Source organism: Oxyura jamaicensis, chromosome 1 (assembly GCF_011077185.1).
Source record: "Oxyura jamaicensis isolate SHBP4307 breed ruddy duck chromosome 1, BPBGC_Ojam_1.0, whole genome shotgun sequence".
In the NCBI taxonomy this organism is placed as follows: Eukaryota; Metazoa; Chordata; class Aves; order Anseriformes; family Anatidae; genus Oxyura; species Oxyura jamaicensis.
Genome location: NC_048893.1, coordinates 74,302,551 through 74,322,604, shown reverse-complemented (window position 1 = coordinate 74,322,604; position 20,054 = coordinate 74,302,551). Strand labels below are relative to the sequence as shown.

The window sequence follows — 20,054 nt, the reverse complement described above, 5'->3', positions numbered from 1 at the left end:
AAACTTAATTTTTAAGATTTTGCTTCCAGCCCTGGAGAGCTGCCAGACTGCTTTACAATGAATGCAGTGTTTTCCTCAGTGTTTTGCTTCCCTGTTGCCAGGTGCTAACCTGGCTAAGTTTCACACTTGCCTCTCACACAACAGTCTTGGATCTTTGAAGTAATAATACGTGCATTCAGATGTTGCACAAATAGCCATGTCATGTTTGCCAATTTTACTCTGCTTGTCTGTGGTTAACAAACCATGCAATTTCTAGTTTCCTGCAATAAATTCAATAATAATTATCTTGTAATCTTACAGGTATAAATATAATTAAACCAGGGAAACATAGTAATAACTACCAGGTAGATAACAAAGACACTGTGTTGGTCCTAAATGCTTGTGCATGAGGATAATCATGTCATATGGTATTTGTATTTCTTTGATACTTTCCTTAAAATCATTGAGAACAACCATGTGAAAATGATTATCTTGTACATTATTAACTGGAGCTTTCAATTTAAATTAATTTTCCAGCTTACAGGGCAATCACGGATTTTACATGGGACAGAGATGTGACAATTTTGTTCTTTGACAAAGTGCAAATGTGAGACTAAACTATGAATAACAATTGTAGTAACCCACAGCAAAGTAGTTGCATGGTAAATTGCATTGATTGTTGAGATTTAGAGACAGCAGAGATTCCTATGCCCTGCATCAGCTTCCTGACAGGAAATGGCATCTGCCAAACTTCCTGCCTGCCACAGCAGGGAAGGAGAAGGCAATAAACTTTCATTACCATGGCCATTGTGTGGCACAGGACATCAGGGGGAACTGTTCCCAGCTGGGCAGGAAAAACAGTGAACAAACAGGGAAAAGGGATGAGAAGAGGCAAGTACAGCACGGAGGACAAGTTCAAAACACATGGGATGTCTGAAAACAATTCACTTAGATGCCCTTTCATTTTCTAACATGGTTTGAGGCTTAGACCAGGATGTCTTTGTGGATATCCTTGTCAGAACACTTAAACAAATAATAGTTTTTAAAGCCCACAGAAATACTCATGTTTTACATGGAAAAATACAGACTTCTCAAGCATATCCTAAGGTAGAGTAGTAAAATGTCATCTTAATAGGCAAAGCTGAAAGGTCAGAATTGGTCACATGCATCTTTTTATAGAGGAAGGACAGAAAGTGAAGACCCACTGCATCAAAAAGCTATTGCTCATGCAAATGCAGGCATAAAGGCAGCAGTTTTGCCTAACTATTAACAGAAGCTGTGCTGGCTTTTCATTTCCCTGGGGCTCATTCCCACATCAACTGCTAATATAGCAAGTTATATTGAATTGATTCTCTGCTGATCAGGATCCAGACTTTCAAGCTGGCAGCAAGCCTTGAGTATGGATTTGTCATAATCATAAGCAAGGCTGGAGTATTTTGAATAAACATGGACTCCCTTGGTGCAGTGCCAATTTGTCATCTGAATGTGAGAAGTATATTTATAAGTAGTAAATGCCAAAGCACTAAAAGCTTGGAGACTCCTGAGAACCCCATCATGAGTCAACTCCCCTATCTTGTGTGCTTAAGCAAAGCAAAGCAGTGAAAAACCCAGGCCTGTATTTGCATTTCAAAAGCATTTACATTTAATTTAATAATATCTGTAGTTCATTCAGTGAATAACCTGCAGTATATTTCAACACAATCTTTTATACCCAGGCAAACCTGAACTAAAGGACTGCTGACGAGTTAAAGGCCCCAGCAAAGCAGATACTAACATGGGGTAGCAGACTGCTGGGTGCAACACCACAATTTTGCTGCCTACCACCTGCAACACCAGGCTGTGGGCTGCAGCCTGCAGTCAAAGCAGGCTCCAAATGTATAAGGTAGCTGTAACTGCTGTCTGGGAACAGTATGAGGATTCCCTCTTCAGGGGAAACAGACATCCTCTCTGGCTCACAGGGAGAGAAGGAAAAGCAAGCCCAGCTTTCAGAGAATTTGCATCCCCAACTCTCCATCCCCCTTGGCAGCTTTGTTCATCCCTCTCCCATGCTGTGGCCTCTCACTAGTGGGGCAGCAGAAGTCACTTTTACATGTTCTGCTGGAGCTGACTCTTCCTTAGAAAAGTGACTTTTCCTCTGTCAAACATGATGAGGTCTCTCTGAAGGTCAAATGCTCTCACCTCAACACAGGTGCTGTTTGCACAGCAATGCAAATAAGATTGCCACTGTACAGCCAGTGAGGAGTGCAGTAGTCTAAGACTGGGGTTGCTCTGGGCCTCTGTTGGCAGCCAGCCAGTCAGAAAGGTGATTTTAACAGCAAGAAATGCTGTGGCAGTGGGGCTGACACAGGGTCTGGGGCAAGGACAGAACTGGGGCTCTGTACTTAGTCAGTGTTTCTTCTCCCATTTTGGTGCTAATGAGCCAGTGTCTGAACCCGGGCCAGCCTCCGAAGCACATGCTGTTTCTCCTGCAAGCACCAGCTGCAGAAAAATGTGTGCCCATAGGAACAACCCTCACCCACAGCCAGGGATGTGACTGGGGACCTGGACTACATCACTGTGTTGCTGGGCCCTGACCAACCCCCAAGCCCAAGCGAGCAGTACTTCATGCCAAAGGCTGTACCAGACCTGCAATGTGCTAAGCACACACAGGAGGAAGCTGTATATCCAGCACTTCATGGCACATTGCCCATTAGCACAAGATCAGAGGCGACAGCTTTTTGTAAACACCCCAGAAATAGTCAGATGTGAGAAAACTCTGTACTGTTTCCTGAAAACACACTTTTGCTCCTTACCTTCCTTGGGACGTCATGATGTGTGTCTTTAGCTGCATAATATCTTTCCTGGCAAGATGCAGCTACATGCATACAAGTGATACAGGTGCTTCGCTACTTCATTCCTTCCTCGCCACAGGCACAGCACTCCTCTGTTCTGTGTATACACCAAAACAAACAAACAAACAAAAAAAACCTAACCAAACAGAAAAAAATATTCAGTAATGGGCCAGGATTTTTCTCAGCCTCAAGGGTACAGATAGGGACAATGCTAGCTCCCTCCCCCAATTCCTCCCCCCTCCCCCCCCCCCCAAAGCCCTCTTCCCTCTGAAAGCTGCATTTTACCTGGCACACTCAACCCAGGGCTGACCGCAGCTATCTTGTAGTCACATTGCAGTACATTAAGACTACAGCAGGACCTCAGCCTAGAGTCATTGCCCCACAAATGGACCTGTCTTACCCTGCTGTGCCCTAGGCTGCCCCTTGCCTCAAGGGCCATGAGCCTGGAATGGGCTCATCCCCCAGCCCAGCTCCAGGCAAAACCAGGGCTGCCTACAGCAAGGAAAGTTTCCTCTGGCAGATGAGTGCTGCTTAGAGTGTGTATTTTCTGTATGTTCCCTTCAGACAGCCTCCAAAATGAATCACGTATTAAACCAGACCATTCCTGAACCCTGACCTCATGAACCTGGGCCAGAGAAGCATGAAGCACCTCTCAGCTTGGCTGCCAGCACAGCCCCACGGAGTTTCTGTCACCACCTCTGTGTGTCGACCATGCATGTCAGGAGGAGTGTTGTCGTAATGGCTCAGCACAGCTGCAGCTGAGGAAGAAAAAGGTAGGATTTGAATCACAGAATCACAGACTTTCTAGGTTGGAAGAGACCTCAAGATCATCAAGTCCAACCTCTGACCTTACACTAACAGTCCCCACTAAACCATATCCCTAAGCTCTACATCTAAACGTCTTTTAAAGACCTCCAGGGATGGTGACTCCACCACTTCCCTGGACAGCCCGTTCCAGTGTCTAACAACCCTTTTGGTAAAGACGTTCTTCCTAACATCCAACCAAAAACTCCCCTGGCGCAACTTAAGCCCATTCCCCCTCGTCCTGTCACCAGGCACGTGGGAACACAGACCAACCCCCACCTCGCTACAGCCTCCCTTGAGGTACCTGTAGAGAGCGATAAGGTCACCCCTGAGCCTCCTTTTCTCCAGGCTGAACAAGCCCAGCTCCCTCAGCCGCTCCTCCTAAGACTTGTTCTCCAGGCCCCTCACCAGCTTCGTAGCCCTTCTCTGGACTCGCTCAAGCACCTCCATGTCCTTCTTGAAGCGAGGGGCCCCAAACTGAACACAGTACTCGAGGTACGGCCTCACCAGAGCCGAGTACAGGGGGATGATCACCTCCCTGGCCCTGCTGGCCACACTGTTTCTTATACAGGCCAGGATGCTGTTGGCCTTCTTGGCCACCTGAGCACACTGCTGGCTCATATTCAGCCGACTATGAACCATCACTCCCAGGTCCTTCTCTGCCGGGCAGCTCTCCAACCACTCATCTCCCAGCCTGTAGCTCTGCTTGGGGTTATTGCGCCCCAGGTGCAGGACCCGGCACTTGGCCTTGTTGAACTTCATGCAGTTGACCTCGGCCCATCGGTCCAGCCTCTCCAGATCCTCCTGCAGAGCCTTCCTACCCTCGAGCAGATCGACACACGCACCTAACTTGGTGTCGTCTGCAAACTTACTGAGGGTGCACTCAATGCCCTCGTCCAGATCATCAATGAAGATATTGAAGAGGACCGGCCCCAGCACCGAGCCCTGGGGAACGCCACTAGTGACCGGCCTCCAACTGGATTTGACTCCATTTACCACGACTCTTTGGGCCCGGCTATCCAGCCAGTTTCTAACCCAACGAAGCGTGCGCCAGTCCAAGCCAAGAGCAGCCAGTTTCTTGAGGAGAATGCTGTGGGAAACGGTGTCAAAAGCCTTGCTGAAGTCAAGGTAGACCACATCCACAGCCTTTCCCTCATCCACCCAGCGCGTCACTTTGTCATAGAAGGAGATCAGGTTCGTCAAGCAGGACCTGCCCTTCATAAACCCATGCTGACTGGGCCTGATCGCCTGCTTGCCCTGCAAGTGCTGCGTGATGACTCTCAGATAATCTGCTCCATGAGCTTCCCTGGCACTGAGGTCAAACTGACAGGCCTGTAGTTTCCTGGGTCAGTCCTCCGGCCCTTCTTGTAGATGGGCGTCACATTTGCTAGCCGCCAGTCAACTGGGACCTCCCCTGATAGCCAGGACTGTTGATAAATGATGGTAAGCGGCTTGGCCAGCACCTCTGCCAGTTCTCTCAGTACCCTCGGGTGGATCCCATCCGGCCCCATCGACTTGTGCACATCCAAGTGCCGTACCAGGTCACCAACCATTTCTTCATGGATAGTGAGGGCCACATCTCTCTCCCCATCCCCTTCCACCAGTTCAGGGTACTGGGTATCCAGAGAACAACCGGTATTGCCGCTAAAGACTGAGACGAAGAAGGCATTAAGCACCTCCACCTTTTCCTCATCTCTTGTAACTAAGTTTCCCCCCGCACCCAGTAAAGGATGGAGATTCTCCTTAGTCCTCCTTTTCGTGTTGATGTATTTATAAAAACATTTTTTGTTATCTTTAACAGCAGTAGCCAGATTGAGCTCTAGATGAGCTTTGGCTTTTCTAATTTTGTCCCTGCACAGCCTCGCAATATCCTTATAGTCCTCCCTAGTGGCCTGCCCACTTTTCCAAAGATTATAAACCCTCTTTTTTCTTCTAAGCTCAAGCCACAATTCTCTGTTCAGCCAGGCTGGTCTTCTTCCCCGCCAGCTCATCTTTGGGCACGTGGGGACAGACCGTTCCTGCGCCATTAAGATTTCCCTCTTGAAGAGCGCCCAGCCTTCCTGGACTCCTCTGCCCTTCAGAACCGCCTCCCAAGGGACTCTACCAACCAGTGTCCTCAGCAGCACAAAGTCAGCCCTCCGAAAGTCCAATACAGTGGTTTTACTGGTCCCCTTCCTGGCCTTGCCAAGAATAGAGAACTCCACCATTTCATGGTCACTGGACCATGATAGACTGCTTAACCCAGCACACATACACTTTCAGAGCACCACTGAAGTGAGCTGCTCTTGCGCTTTCTTCACATGTGGGGAAAGGCTCACTCTCTCCGGCACTTCAAAACCTCATTTTTTAACCTCATTCATTAAGCTCATTGAATAAGCACAGCACAAAGCCTGCAATATTAACTTTCACTAGCATAATGCAATTGTTTCTAGCAGTAACTAGCCATACCTAAAGCACATCATGTTCCCCACAATCATCAAGCAAGAACAGCTCTCTGCTGTGGGGTAGAGTCTTGTTTCACTTTGAACAAAACCCTACCTCACTTCTAATATGAGACTCTCTAGAGGAGGGTAGGCAGAACTTTTTCTGATGTACAACAGCTGCTTCAATTCACTGATTCATGTGGGACACACAGAAATCTACACAATGGTGCTTTGTTAAAGATGCTGTAACACAGACTGTTAAAAGCAGTCACAACACTATGTTAGCACCTTAAAGCTTCTACTAGGAACCATAGCAGTGTATTAAGAAGCCTGGTAAAACACATTAAGAGATAATCTCTTCCCTGAATGAATGACAAACTGATCATGAGAGGCAGACAATAAATATATGGAGTTGTTTTGGTGTTTAACTGGAGGACAACTGAGGTAGAGTGAAGAGCATTTTCCACAGGAATACACATAATGAATTTTGTTGCATATACCTGGGTCTTTCGTTAATATACACTGATGCAGCTCTTGTGAATTTGATGCAAAATGCAAGCCTACTTTTACCTGAGAAAAAGAAGAACATACCCTGTGTCTTCAAGCAATGTAACTGAGTGTTGCTTCCCCAAATTCAGCTCTACAGCAAGCATATGTGGTGCACAGAGAACTGATGTTGCTGCCTCATATATATGCAAAGAGGGTGAAATTCACCCATAATCATAGATGTCTGGGTATCACATCTCACTTAAGCCTTCAAAAGACACTGCAACTGATACATAGACATCATGAAGGAATTGCACCCATAGACAATAGAGCATCAGTAACAAAATCTTGATCTTATTTCCTTTCTTCAAAGGAACCCCAAAACCTAGAAGTCAAGAGGTAGCTCTTATTCTAGGCTAGCGGTATCTATAAGCATTAGAACATGACGACAAATCTAAATCCTGATGAAAAATTGCCAGAGGCCCATAAAGCTGCCAAAGTACAGTAGGCATGTTTTCACATAATTGCAACTCTTTCTTTCTCAAATGCTCAACCTGATTGACCAATTAAAGTGTTTAATTCTCTGAGAAAGAGTCTTATCATTAACCGCAATTTGTTCTAGTCTCACCAGTCCTTTCATATCTGCCTCTGGTGAAAGGACCATTATATATAACCCTCTCAATCTCCATATTACAGCATGAAATTTTTGATAGTCTGCTATAAATAGGAATTGATTAATAAGGAGAATAATGAATTCATTGTCAATCCTTTACCAACTACTTCATGACTGTCAAGATACATTAAACATCCTTAGCTCTACAATGGGGCCTAAGCTTATTCTTGGCTAACATATCTGACTGTATTAAGAAACCGGCAGTCAGTGCATTAATTCAAAGGAAAAAACAGTCTCAGTGACTACGAATATATTTTAGAGTGCTTTATTTCCTCATAAATATTGTCACTGATCATTATAAATGCCTTCCAAAAGAAGTGATCAGATTGACTAGATAATCTATCATCATTAAATATAAAAAGAAAAAGAGAGAAAGAAATAAAAAAAACAGTAGTCCAACATACCATATATTCTCACCAAGCTCTCCTGGTTATTCTCACCTAAAAGAGCTTGTCACCATGGTTAAAGGCAGCTTTGAAGCTGTATTTTATTTGGACTAGCCGGTTAGTGAGATAGTATAAAGCTATTTGTATCTCTACTTTTCTCAAATCTCATTTTCATGCTGTTTCCATATATCAGTGTAATTACCAAAGTGTGTTGACCACCACACCTAACTTCAGAACCAGCAAGTCTTGCTCGAAGGTCATAGCCCACATGCCCTGCTCTTGCCCAGCCTCTCCTTGCAGAACTAGATGCAAAGATTGAGCTGGGATGCTCAGTACTAAGAGGATGCACAGGATCCTGTGATATTCTGTGCTATCCAGGGGCTCCTTTATGGCAGGCTCATGGGTCCTCAGGGAACCTGCAGAGATGTCCAAACAAAGCCTAAGATCAAGCCCATGTCCCCAGTGCCAAGGGGACATGAAAAATATTGTTGAAGCTTGTATGTCGCTTACACTGGTGTTTATTGCCAGCCCTTGCATTTACAAGGCCCCAGGAGGTGTATCTGTTATGCTACAAGAACATAAATCCATAGCATGTATTTTTAAAGAAAACTGAGTAGAGATAGGCAATATTGTCTATGGGGAAAGTTTGTGATGTACAGTTACGCTGTACAACATTAGCCAGCATAATGTGTATCAGTACTGGAAACAACCTGGAGGCATCTCTGTGATTGGTTATGAATTCAGCATGAGACCTCATTATTTGTTATATGCACTGTGTACATCGAATGTGTCAATTCAGTAGCATATTGCCAGGGACCACATGGAGGATGGATGACTACAGTCTACAGAAGGATGGATGACTACAGACTACAGGAGGATGGATGACTACAGACTACAGAACCTCAATACACCTCCAGTCTTACTGGGTTGCTACTTGTCCTTCTACCTATCTCCAATCACTTTAAACAAGCTTAGAAAACACAGAAAGGTGATCAAGTTTGGGGATAACTTCAAAGGCATTTTCTAAGAGAAAAAGGAACAAATGGACTTTAGAGTCCAGACCAAATGGGGAGTTAGAGCTAGCTACAGAAGACATCCTTGGAAAGCAGACAACAGCAACAATTTTCTGAAGGAGCTAAAGGAGTCAGACACATGTTCCTGACAACAGTTTGGTCTGGTCTGGTGGAACTGACTGCTGTAGCCAGTGAATTGCTCCCGGAAAGTTTGCTTGTACCATTTCCATCTTCTCCTGCAGTGCCATATCTACAAGGCCTGATTACTACCTTTCCGTGCTCAGACAGGGCATCCTGAACCCACCTCTGACTTGAGCCATCTTTGCTAGGAGCCAACCACTTGCCTGTCTTCTGACAGTGCACGGTGGAACCTGATTCCTCAGATTTCTTCAAAGGTCCCAGCTCATCAGGTAATAACAGCATCAGACCTGCACAAAGAAAAGCATTTTTTTGTGACTTCCGTATACTCATGCTAACGCCTGCAATACATTTTTTGCTATTGTACTAGTCTCTCACTGTTCTGATTTGATCTCAAACTCATCCTTACAATTGTTAATTAAGTTAATCCATGACATTTGAACATGGTGTAAACACTTAAAGCTTTACTTAGCTTACTTCTTGAATAGATCATAAAGAGAAGGAAATGACAAGACTTGTAACCTGGGGAAAATATATATACTGATTTTCAGTCAAAGAGAAAGGAAAGTGTTTAGTAAATATTCCTGAAGCAAATGCATTAAAAATATATATTACCTACTTGTATTGTATATGATAAGGAGCTGACACAGCTTGTTGACAAGGAACACTAAAAACGTATACGTTAAGAACTGCCATCTAAGTTTATACAAGCATTTACCTTTCCTGGGATGCATTCACTCCTCAGTGACAGTCCAAGAAATATAGTCATAGTTAATTAGCATTATTAGCTAAATTGGAGAGTATCACATTCAAAATATATTATTTTCTGGTTATAACAGGCCCCACATCCTACAAAAGCTTCTTGAACATAACAGGAGTACACATGGGAAGAAAACACTATAAAACCAATTATTTAAATCCAAATTCAAATGAGTCTGAGGAAGCCACAGTAATAGATCTTACCAAAGAACAAAAAACAATTTCATGGAAAACCTAGAGTAGTATGTAAAAAAGCAGCAGGTAGTGTGAAAATGTACCCTTCCTGTTGCCCTCAAAGCAGAAACATATACAATACACAAATAAGGTCTAGTATTTACCTAGGTACTGAAGAATCATGTATTCAAATTAAGCCCAACCACTGTTTAAAATGTCCTGTGACTGTTAATGTAGCAAAGACTCTGATTGCTAATTGCCATTTTTTCTGACAGGGGATATGTTGGCTTCTGTGCCATAATTTACATTTTTCTCTCTTTTGTATCCTTTGTTAAAGGAAGTGCTCATTAGTAAGCGAAGAAAGATACATGATGCTAAATAATATTCCTTACAGTTGCAAGTGCCTCTATCTGCAGCAGAATCTTTCCAGCAGATGTTTAAATCCACATAACATCAGCATTTATCAGCAGATGTACTGTTATCAGGCCAGTTCTCTATTCTGAGATCAAAGACTATTTCCCAGTATTATAGCTGTTCTGGGAGCACTGACCAAAGGCTTTCTTCTTGCAGGGTGGAATGAATGAAGAATAGGCTCTGGCATACGAGTGGATGCCACAGAAACAGGACTCTTCTGGGCTCTGCCCCCAGCCTCCTGGGGCACCTAGGGCAAACTGCTTCATCTGTCAGCCCCTCAGATGCCTTAACTGTATGTCAGGGTCAAGGATGAGAGCTGACCGAAAGTTTATGAAGCCAAAAAGAAGCCTTGAGTAGAACAGATACTGTTTGCAAGACAACTTCTATTTTTGTATAAATGTTTTGGCTGTTTGTAATAAAAAATCATACAAGTCAGTTTCTTTGTTTTGTTTTGTTCTGTTTTTCTTTTTTGGCAACGAAAATACAAAGCTTTTCAATGTCCAAGGGAAAAAAAAAACAAAACAAAACAAAAAAAAACAACAACAAAAACTCTTAGGCTGAAAGACTTTACAAAAGAGCCAAATACTGTTACAAAACAATTCTCTCTTGATAGTAGAGTTATACTCAAGTTGTATTTCAGCTAACAGCATCCTGACTTTCACAGGTCAGGCCGGTCACACAGGTGGAGTCAAGGTCAAGTTGTGTTGGAAGCACATTAAAGCACATGCTGAACCATTTTGCTCCCACTTACAGAGACAAAATTAAACTGATCCATGTCAAGGTTAAATCACTATTTTGTTTGAGCCAGCGACTCAGACATTAAATAAAACTGAGTGTTGATGGTCCATGATGGTCAAGGAAACCATGCTAGACCCCTGCTTATTAAACCCTTGTTTAAACACAGTCACCATGTTTTCTATGTTTCCAACATAGAAAAGTAGCCCTGCTGAAGAAAACTTCATAGCAAAGGCTATGACTACACAATGTTAAGAACATACAGAGTTTGCCTGCTTGGACACTCAGAAGCACTGAAAACCTATTTACAGTGTTGGGAAGTCTCCTTCCCAAAGAGATCTTCAGAACACTAACACTTTTATTTCATAGCACTTTACCAAAATAGTTTTAGAGGATATGGAGGTTAGATATTCTTTCCTTCAGGGATTTCATTTGGATTGCCCAGGGTACATGATTCTGATAATGTTGCCTCTGCTTTCTTCTGTCTGTAATAGGACTATTATTTCCAAATGGACTTGCCAAATAACAGTGGAGATGAGAGCCCATCAAACAACCATCTGCTGCAAGCCTTGGGGATGCTAACTGGAAAGAGCATCAGAGGCTTTGTTTGAATAGGCAGTCAAGAAAACACCAATTTTGATGAATGTGTAGAAGCTTCAGTCTCAATCATCATTTCCTACCAAAACAAAGACACTGGAAATAAAACACTCAAACCCAGCTGTGTTCACTGTTTTGGACATATTCATAATATCTCTTTCAAAACTGATCTTATTGGGCTACTTTCCTTGACCTGTCAGAAAAATAGACAATAGTCTGAAGTATCCTAAGTGCAGCTAATTGCTCTGAACTGCCTCTAGGCACATAACAGAAATAAAAGGCATTTTTCTTTCCCAGTAGAAATCAGCTACAGGAATTATTCATGGGAGAGGGGAAAAGAGTGTTGGTCATTCAACATAAATCAGTTCCCTTTGATGTTTGCAGAACAGAGCAAGATCATAACATTTGAGCAGACTGAAATTACAGCTGAATAAATTTATAGACTTGTTTTCATTCATTTTTAAATGAGATTGTAGTGTTTAAAAGCAATCAACTGATGTTTTTGGTCCACTTTTGTCTAATCACTGCTTCAGTTGATGCATCTCCTTAAAATACTTGAAATTGAAACTATCAGATGTTAACAATATATCTTTTTCTGCCATTACATAATATCCAATCAGTGATTATGAGCAGCAATGATGCTTCTTAATTCAATGATTATGCACTATCTTTCCCATTTTGCTGACTGAATTCCAGCTGTTTCTGGTTCATGTCAATGCACTTCAAACATTGGCAAGTATAGCTAGAAAACCAAAAATAGGAACATTCTAGATCCCACATCAGTCACCCTGTTGTAGTACAAGAATTTCAGAGTTCTTGAATAGGACTGAAAGGCAGAATGGGATTTATTTCTAATAAGCCGTAGACATTACCACTGGAAATCACTGTTGCAAATTTTCTCCATGTAACAAAAAATGGCACTCCATTTGCGGATGAGTTGCCTCTTGGGCTGCTTTACCTCACAAAGAATCATCTTATACAGAGGACACTCTTACTGCATCAGTCTTCAAGCCAATGCCTGCCTGCAAAGTGGCTTAGGATTTGAGCCATGGAGATGAACAGTCAAGCTGTTTTTCATTCCTCTGTATCATGAGGCTATACTCATTGTAAAAGTTTAAGCTAATAAAGTACACAGGAAACTCCAGCAGAGACACAGAGACACTTTGATTGATACTGGGACTTGTGCCTGTCTTGATGTGAAAGGTTGTGACATTTAGGCCACATAAAAGCTCGGGAAGTTAATTCTGTAACCAAGGAGTGTTCCCATTTTGCAGGTCTCACTGGTGGGACTAGATAAAGATGAGTTAGTAAATGGAGGTGTCAAAATGACTGTACAGCAAAATCAACTCACAATTAAGTAGGCCTGCTTTGAGGATAAACCATGTTATTAATTTTAAAATGTTCTAAAGAAGTTTCTTAGCACCGACTTCCAAGAGCTGAGAGCTGTTTTAGCCATGGCGTGTGCGTGACAACTCAGGACACCGTGTTAACTCAAGGCTGTTTGTTTTACTTACTGCTATTTTTAGCTGTCTGTAAATAGGAACACTTGAAGCAGTGACCATGATTACTTTATGCATTTATTCAGGATTTATGCACGATGTTGAGCTCCATTACCACACCTGCTCCTAAATCACTGATGCTTGTCCATTAATATCCACCATAGAATCTCTGTGCTGGTACATAATTTCACCTACAATGAATGCAAACCTGAAGGCCTACTGAAATCAGTTCCTGTCAGCCCCTCGGCAGTACCACCAGCCCTGATTGTCCCTGCCCAAACTCCCCTGGTGCTCCCCCCACAGTGCCACAGCCCAGGATCCATTTCAGGTCAGCCCCCTGCCCCTAAAAATCTTATGCTGGGCTGTGTTGATGCTGACCAAGGGAGGGCACAACATAATTTGGACAGTGCTCTACACCGTGCTCCTCAAACTAGGAACCACTGGTTCAGAGTGTGGGAGAGGGCAAGGGCAGTATTCACCACCTTTTCCACTCTTCAGAGTAGAGCTGCTCCTGCAGATCTGTCTATGCATCCAAGAAACTGCTCTGATTTCTGGCACATCCATCTGGCTGCTATCAGCTTTTCTGGGGTACAGGCTTCTAGTCTGTTGTGTGCACAGGTCATTCTCTCTCTCATTCCCAGCCCTCCCATGCTGCAGATGGGATGAAGAAGCAGTGTGGAAAGCCTGTGTACTGGGTCTGGCTGGGATGTGCTTCTTTCATTACAGAAAGCATGGTAAAACCACCGCAGCCTGTGATGTGCTTTCTGGTGGAGGACATTCCCCCAGGACCTCCCAACCTCCTTTCTTCTATGAACAGAGACCAAAGGGCTACAGTCTAGTCTAAGGTATTTTATCTGACTCGTCTCTAATAAATACAGCAGTCCAAGGAGCAAATGCTTGCAGAAAACTATTTATGGTCATTTCACAGCCTGAAGAACAAATTCCATTAAAAAAAATAAAATACTTCTGAATTGCAAAGCTGAAGAAATCGTGTTCTGCTTTCAGAGAGACCACAGGAAAAAAAAAAAAAAAAAAAAGATTTTTCTGGGAGCAGAATATAGACAGTCAGAGGGTAAACAAGTCATACATTGTCACTGAAGAAGATTAAAAGCTGCTGTTTTTTTATTTTTAATTTTAATGAGTGGAAACATTTAAAAAAAAAAAAAAGTGGGGGGACGACTACTGCCTTCATTGCATAGCCTTTACTTGCAAAGTCTTGCAAGGAGGGGGAAGCAAGAGCAACACCAGCATTGCCCCCCGAGATCTGCTATGGAATCTGGCAGGGCAGCAGAGGCCATAGGGCCCCTGAGCCTGCCCAGGAGCATCAAGCTTCCCAGAAGTTGCTTCTGCCTAGGCTGGCTTCAATCACTTCTCTGCCTGTTCTCTGTCTCTTGTGGCTGGTTTTTGTACTTGAATCTCTGCTGGGTGTGGATTTACGACTACTACCCACAAAAGCACTGAGCTAGGATTGGAGCTGAGCATTTTACTGTGTTGTGTATGTCTGTGCACACAGATGCATGTCAGCCTGATCCCCTTTTATTTTCATCAGTGTTCCACCATGGGAACTCAGGATATGATTTGAGTGGAGCTACCGAATATATACCTGCATTTCCTGGATGTGGCCAGATTTTCTAGACAGAAATTTTACCTTGGAGGTTAAAAGGGGAGCTCAGACATATTCCTAGGATCTTGTTACATCTGTGGCAACTGAGTCAGAACAGCATTTCTGTCCAGACAGTCTAACATTTGGCTACGCTGCATAGATAGTCACTATGCACATATAGATGCTACCTACAACTTGTGGGACCCAGTGGGTCCCACACATCTTGATTGTATCAGAATTACTGCACACACAAGCCCTCTGTACAATAACAGAGTGCATTCAGCATCTCCACAGCATGCTGGCCCTTCTACAAGCGTGCAGTCCAGCACAAGAGGTTATTAATGCATACATATTTAGAAAATAACACAAAATAAGCCTCAAAGTAAAGGAAAAATATTTCAAAATATAGCTAAACCTAACTGAATGCAAGATGCAGGTGAGTTTAAGTTTATACTTTTAAGTTTAACTTTTTTTGTGTACGTTTGTCTAGCACATTGGTACTCATAGGGCTAATGGAACCTACTTAGGAGTTTCTACCCTGTGGCATGTAGAAATATGGGATAAACCAGCACTGAAACTGGGCTGCCCAAAACACAGCAGCTTCAATTCACAGAGATTTGTGAGCCCTCTTCCCTTTTAGCTCAAATATATGGCAAGAACAGAGCTGAGATAACCAAATTTCCCTAGTTTCCATGGCATGTCCAGAACTCTATCCCTATGGATAAGTTATACTACAGGGATGAGGTTTTCCCACATGAAGTAAAGGTGTATTTAATTCTGCTGGAGACAGATGAGTTCTCAGTAGTAGCAGAACCAAATGTGAATTTTGTATTTGCAGAATTGGATAGAAGGGTTAGAGCTAATTCAGTTCTGCTTGCTCCCTTGCACACCTTTTGCCTCAATGGAGTCCCTCAATCCGAGCCTATCAGTCTTTCCCTAGAGTCACAATACCCATCAATCCAGGTCTAGCTGCTAGATGTATGACATAGATCTGCTAGACACAAATGATTTTCTCAATTCCAGACATATTTTGAGCCTTTACCTGGAACCATATGAAACTTCATGTGCTCATACATTAGCCTTTGCTCAAATGAAATCTTCGTCAATTATTTAACGTGCTTCCCTTTCCCCTTTCCTCTTTGACTCTTTACAGTCCTTACGCTCCAGGGAGATTTTCAGAGGTCTTGTGTGGGGATTACAAAGGAAATAAGCAGATTATGGAAAGGTAGCTTTTTGATGTACCCAGCGTAATACAAGTTAGGATTGTTTATATCTTCATACCCTTACCTGATATTACTGCATGTATGCTAAGGTCTCTAAATAAAGCAAGAGGGGTGAAAGTGACTGAGCTACTTTAATTGGCACATTGAGGAATGCACTTGCCAAAGAACAGATCATGTGTACAATAATGCTAATAAGCTAGTTTGTCCTGTAATTAAAAGAATCTTTTTTTTTAAAAAAAAAAAAAAGAAAAAGAAAAAAACAATCTTGTTGAGTAGGACACAGGGCTTCTTCAGGTCTATTTTCTCTGTGAAAAGAGGGCTGTTCCTAATTTTGATGATTCCCTGGTCTCTTCAGATTTTAAGCTCTTCAAGGCAGGGAATGCTTTCTCACCTAGATCAGCACAGGGAGATTCTGATCTTGATGGAGACCTCAAAATGTTCACCTAGTTTTAATTATTAATAGCATTATTAATGTTATTTAATAACATAAGGGTAAGGGGTGCTTAAAGAAAGGTTGGATGTGGTACTTGGGAACATGGTTTAGTGGGTAATATTGGTGGTAGGGGGACAGTTGGACCAGATTATCTTGAAGGTCTTTTCAAGTCTGAAAGATTCTATGATTATTTAACATTTCTCCCTTTATCTGCTGGAAAATATACTGTATGTTCTTAATGGTGAATCTAAATAGTAATAAAAAATCTCCATCCTATCACCAGGAAGTCCAAAGAACGCAAAACTGTTGTTTGTTGGATTTTTTTATTTTTTTTTTCTGTTTCCACTTTAGTGTCTGCAGCACGTACTATGTTCAGGAAAGATGCTGGTGCACAGCCCTACCAAAAGGTAAGACAGATCCTCATATATCAGGATCTACTCAGTTCCTCTGACCTCAGCCATTCCTGTATCTTTCAGAAATATATGAAAGGAGGAAAAAAAGTTAAAAATTAATTGCTCTGTCAGTTGAATGAATATATCCTCTGGTATTTTACTGCCTGGCAGAAGCGGTCAGGCAGCTATTCTGCAGCAGAGCTTATATTGCTAAGAATGTCAATAACAAGGTGCAGTGTACTGCAATGTGTTTTCGCTAATGAATTGATGAGAGAATTATTTTTAGATTGGGAATAAGTGTGAGAGAGTGAGCTCTAAACTCTTCAGGGAAAAGAAAAAAAAAATCCACTGTTTTCACATTTACCAGCAGTGAATGCCATTCCCCGATCTCCTGATAAAAACAAGTGTAAGTGTCAACCCAAGCCAGTTATGACCTCTGACATCTTTGAAAATGCCATGATTCTTTCAAAAGAGCACTTGGAGAACAGGCTGAATGACTAACTGGCAGACTGTACCCACTGGAAAAATCCCAAAGACAATGTTGAAATTGCTGAACTTCCCAAAGGCAGGATGAGTTGTCCTGAACAGAGATGCTGGGCTCAGTGTAACAACAGCTCTGCCTCCCTCCACCACACTAACAGGCTCCTTCCCCACATCTGATGCTCAGGGGAGGAAAGGAATGAGGACAAATCATACTCTTAGACTTCTTGCCCCTTGAAACCTGAGCTGACTTTGAAGTGTAAAGCCTTGTTTTCCCTTATTTTCCCCTCTGCCTCCCACTCTGAAAGGTGTAGGTGGGCAGCTGCTGAGACCCACACTGCACTGACCTAGGAAAACATTTTATGCTGGGAGGGTCAGAATCCATAATCCCTCTGCTGATAGCCAGCCTCAGAGACTGCTGCATTCTCTGTGGGAGGCAGCAACTTGTCCACAGATAAAGGCTTGTGAATGAATGTAATTCTGTGAGCATTCCTGGGTTTCACAGCCTTGCAGCTTGTGCTGTCTCATTTTACTGTAGTGTGAAGGGGCAGAAGGTGTTTCTGCATACAAGTGGAGACAGTACTGCACGGACATGAAGGACTACCTGATACAGGTATGGCGGTGGGTCAGATAGTTTCTCAATATATATATACATATATCTAACACACACACATGTATACATATATCATATGAATATATATTATATGTAGCCTTGTCAGCATGTTTAAGGCTTTATATAACAAGTCAGCAATAACGACAGGTAAATGCATTAAATTATGTTGATTAATTCAGGCTATTACCTCGGCCATTCAGGCTATTACCTCGGCCATTTGCCGAGGCGATCGGCTCCGGGGCAGACGCGTTCTGCAGCGAAGCGGGGGATCGGGCCAGGCAGGGCTAATTTTTCCGGCATCGAGCCTACTCGAGGGAGCCGCCAGAACCCGGCAGCCCTCGTGAGGGAGGCTGACCAGGCGTAGGCGGAGCCAGCAGCGCCCCCTCCCACAGCCGCTCAAAAGCTGCCCCTAGGGAGCGCGAGCGACCAGGACGGGCAAACAGGGCGGGGCGCGTCAGAAGGGCGTGGTGAGGCAGTTAGCGCGGCAGTTAGCGCGGCAGTTCGCGCAGGAAGGGCGGAGCGCTCTCCCCCGCCCATACGTAACACCTCCTCAACGACAGCCGTTAGCGAGGCGATAATGGTCTCCACCAGGCACGGTGGGCTCTCCAGGAAGTCGGTACGCACCCAGACCGACTACCCGTTAAAAAGTGCAGCGGTTCAGGTCACCGGATGCAGGGAGTGTCTGAGCCTGTTGCTGCCATCGGCGGGAGGCGGAGACACTGTGTGTGTGAGGTGTGAGCAGGTGGACGACCTGGTCTGCGTGGTGGCGGAGCTCAAGGAGGAGGTGGAGAGGTTGAGGGATATCAGGGAGTGTGAGCGGGAGATCGACTGGTGGAGCGACTCCCTGCAGGGCCTCAAGGAGAGGTACCGGGGTGAGACACCCCAAATGGGGGTGGACCCCCTGCCCTGTTGCTGTCAGGCAGAGGGAGGGGATCTGGGAGTTGAGGAGGAATGGAAAAAGGTCCCTGCTCGACATCGCAGGCGATGCCCTCCCCTTCTGGCCCCACCTTCCCAGGTGCCCTTACGCAACAGGTTTGAGGCCCTGGAGATTGAGAGACCGGTGGGTGAGGAAGAGGTAGCAAGTGTACCCAGGAGGATGCCTAGGGCGAGGAGGTCGACTCCACGCCTCAGGGTTGCCTCCACCAAGAAAGACAGAAGGGTGATTGTTGTGGGAGACTCTCTCCTCTGGGGAACAGAGGGCCCTATTTGTCAGCCTGACCCTACCCGTAGGGAAGTCTGCTGCCTCCCTGGGGCCAGGGTCAGGGACGTTGCCAGGAAGCTTCCCAACCTGGTTCACCCCTCTGACTATTACCCTCTTTTGATAGTCCAGGCAGGTAGTGATGACATTGAAGAGAGAAGCCTGAGGGCTATTAAACGAGACGTTAGGGGACTGGGACAGTTAGTGGATGGAGCGGGAGTGCAGGTGGTGTTTACGTCCATCCCTACGGTGGCAGGGAGGGGTACAGAGAGGACACGAAAAGCCCACCTGTTAAACACGTGGCTCAGGGGCTGGTGCCAAGACAGAAATCTTGGGTTTTTCGACCATGGGGCACTTTACTCGACACCCAGCCTGATGGCCGCAGACGGGTCCCTATCTTTTAGGGGAAAATGGATCCTGGGCCAGGAGCTGGCAGGGCTCATTGAGAGGGCTTTAAACTAGGTAAGAAGGGGGATGGGGCTGAAGCAAGGTTTGCTGGAGCTGTGCCAGGGGGAACAATAGCAAGGCCGGGGGATAAGGCAATGGCCCAGCTGAAGTGCATCTACACCAATGCACACAGCATGGGTAACAAACAGGAGGAGCTGGAAGCCATCGTGCAGCAGGCAGGCTACAACTTGGTTGCCATCACGGAGATGTGGTGGGACCACTCTCATGACTGGAGTGCTGCAATGACTGGCTATAAACTCTTCAGAAGGGACAGGCAGCACAGAAGGGGTAGTGGAGTGGCTCTCTATATTAGAGAGTGTTTCGATGTTGTAGAACTCGAGGCTGGGCATGACAAAGTCCTTTGGGTTAGGATCGGCGGGGCCAACAAGGCTAACGTCCTGGTTGGGGTCTGTTACAGACCGCCGAACCAGGACGAGGAGACGGATGAGGAGTTCTACAGGCAGCTGGCAGAAGTTGCGAAATCGTCAGCGCTGGTTCTCATGGGGGACTTCAACTTCCCTGACATATCCTGGAAGCACAACACAGCCCAGAGGAAGCAGTCTAGGAGGTTTCTGGAGAGCGTGGAAGATAGCTTCCTGACACAGCTGGTTAGTGAGCCTACCAGGGGTGGTGCCCCGCTAGACCTTCTCTTCACAAACAGAGAAGGACTGGTGGAGGATGTGATTGTCGGGAGCTGTCTTGGGCAGAGTGACCATGAAATGGTGGAGTTCTCTATTCTTGGCAAGGCCAGGAA

General features: G+C 44.5%; 1 protein-coding gene across 1 annotated transcript in view; it reads right to left on the bottom strand.

Moving 5' to 3' along the window:
* The window catches only part of LMNTD1 (lamin tail domain containing 1), a 184,123-nt gene that overhangs the window by 163,204 nt on the left and 865 nt on the right, over positions 1–20,054 (bottom strand). The window lies entirely within an intron of this gene.